This window comes from Arachis ipaensis, chromosome B01, assembly GCF_000816755.2.
Source record: "Arachis ipaensis cultivar K30076 chromosome B01, Araip1.1, whole genome shotgun sequence".
Taxonomy (NCBI): Eukaryota; Viridiplantae; Streptophyta; class Magnoliopsida; order Fabales; family Fabaceae; genus Arachis; species Arachis ipaensis.
The window spans coordinates 128,374,055-128,377,058 of record NC_029785.2 but is presented as its reverse complement, the minus strand read 5'-3'; positions in this window follow the sequence as shown (position 1 = coordinate 128,377,058).

Here is a 3,004-nt window from a genome sequence, read left to right as displayed (position 1 = left end):
GCCCAATATGCAACAAAAAGTAAAAAAAAAAAAAAAAAAAAAAAAGCTAACTTACTGGAAGCTAGTGCTACTACTGATGCTAGTCCGCCAATGCAATCTTATACGGTTCATCGTATATTTCATGGAATTTAATTTTGATGTATTATTATTGTAAAATAACTTTATACGTACATCTAATTACGTAGTGTTACATCAGTAAAAATAATTATCTTTCATATTAATCACGTGAATGATCATCTAATATAATGAATGTAATTCAATGATTACATAACGGTATAAAACGTTTTACACTCTCAGTGCATCAAAATTAAACTCATATTTATAACCTAGAAAACATATATTTAAATTTACAAACATTTTTTTTTTGTAGATTTAAACTTTTCAATTTGAACTCTATTTGTACTCTAAATTTTTCAATTCAATCTTGTTCTTGTGTGACTAACCTGGACGTAATTCGGTGTCTCAGAGTCAATGCCGAGTTGTTTCCTTCAACGCTGAGCTATAGACTTGAACGATCCGAACTCTTCGTCCAGAGAGATATCACGTCACGGAGAGTATGAACAAAGAGGGAGTGTATCTGCAAAAGGCACTCCGATACTTAAGTTAGTACTGAGAATTCAGCCTCTCCTTTGAAGATAAAATATCATACCTTTATAGGTGAGATAAAATAGGTCGGTTACGTTTCTATTGATCATCTGAATTGAAGAGCAGTTAATAGGTTTTAATAAGTGATAATGTCTGGTCGGACGTTTTTATTCTAGGATGTAGTCCGTTGAGTCTGATTGTAACGTATAACGCCGAGTTATAACGTAAAGTGCCAAGTTATTGTATATAATGCCGAGTTATGACATCGGATTTGTAACGGCCGTATCATAGCCCCAAGCTTAGCTTGGGAATACGTTTTAATGAAGCAGGTTGAGCTTTTAATGAATCATAAGTCGGCCATTGAGTGAGTTCATAACTCGGCCATAGGATTAGCCTTGGAGCCCCTAGTTCAAGATGCTTTATTAAAACAAGGAATAAAATCTTTTGAATTTCAGACGTTATTTGAAGTTAACGTGTATTGGATAGTGTAGTAGTATTTGTCCTTGATTGTGTCTTTGGTTTTTTCAATGTAATTTTGAACCGTTGATTTAATAAATACAACGATTAGGGTTTTTCATAGAACTGAATAGTTAATTTGAATAGTTGTTGAGACGATTTTGATAAAAATAAATTGGTTGGGTGAGAATATTGCGTTAGTTCACCTTTGTTTGGTGATTTGATTGAAGATTGAGTTTGATTGTGCATGTGTAAATGATGCGACTTTGAATTGAAGAATTATCGCGAATGGATAATTGATTGAAGATTGTGTTTGATTGCGCATGTGTAAATGATGCGACTTTGAATTGAAGAATTATCGTTATTTCACCTTTGTTTGGTGATTTGATTGAATATTGTGTTTGATTGCGCATGTGTAAACAATGCGACTTTGAATTGAAGAATTATCGCGAATGGATAGTTGATATAGATCTGATGATAGATTTGACAATGACTAATAATGATTGATATAGCTCGGATAATGATTGATATAAATATGAAAACAGAGATAATAGATATAGATTTGAAAATAGAAAAACAGATATAAATCGGCCAATAGATATAACAGATATAGATCGGCAAATAGAGATAACAGATGTAGATCGACAAATAGAGATAACATATATAGATCGGATAATAGAGATGACAGATATAGATCAGAAAAACAGATATAGATCGGCAAATAGATATAACAGATATAGATTGGCAAATAGGGATAAAAGATAAAAATCAAAAAATAGAGATGACTGATATAAATTAGCAAATAGAGATGACAGATATAGATCAGAAAAACAGATATAGATCGGCAAATAGAAATGACTGATATAAATTATCAAATAGAGATGACAGATATTGATCAGAAAAACAGATATAGATCGGCAAATAGAGATGACTGATATAGATCGGCAAATAGAGATAACTGATATAAATTAGAAAATAGAGATGACAGATATAGATCAGAAAAACAGATATAGTTCGGCAAATAGATATATAAGATATGAATTAAAACATAGAGATGACAGATATAGATCAGAAAAGCAGATATAGATCGGCAAATAGAGATGATAAATCGAAAAATAGAGATGACAGATATAAATTATCAAATAGAGATGACAGACATAGATCAGAAAAATAGATATAGATCGGCAAATAGAGATGACTTATATAAATCGGCAAACAGGGATAATAGATATAGATCAGCAAATAGAGATGATTGATATACATTGAAAAATAGAGACGACAGATATAGATCAGAAAATAGAGATATTAGATATAAATCAGAGAATAGAGATATCAGATATAGATTCAAAGAGAGAATAGATATAGACGGCCCTTTTTCGGACCTTAATGATTTATTATAACAAAGGTGCAGGTAAGTTTGAAGCCACTAGAAGGAAATGGAGCCTATAGAAAGAAGGGTGTTTATTTCTAGGCCCCACGGTGGACGCCAATTGTTCTTGTGTGACTAACCTGGACGTAACTCGGTGTCTAAGAGTCAATGCGGAGTTGTTTCCTTCAACGCCGAGTTATAGACTTGAAAGATCCGAGCTCTTCGTCCAGAGAGATATCACATCACGGAGAGTATGAACAAAGGGGGAGTGTACCTGCAAAAGGCACTCCGATGCTTAAGTTAGTACTGAGAATTCAGCCTCTCCTTTGAAGATAAAATATCATACCTTTATAGGTGAGATAAAATAGGTCGATTACGTTTCTATTGATCATCTGAATTGAAGAGCAGTTAATAGGTTTTAATAAGTGATAATATCTGGTCGGACGTTTTTACTTTAGGATGTAGTCTGTTGAGTCTGATTGTAACGTATAACGTCGAGTTATAACGTAAAGTACCGAATTATTGTATATAATGCCGAGTTATGACATCGGATTTGTAACGGCCGTATCAAATCTTATATAATTCTACAAAATA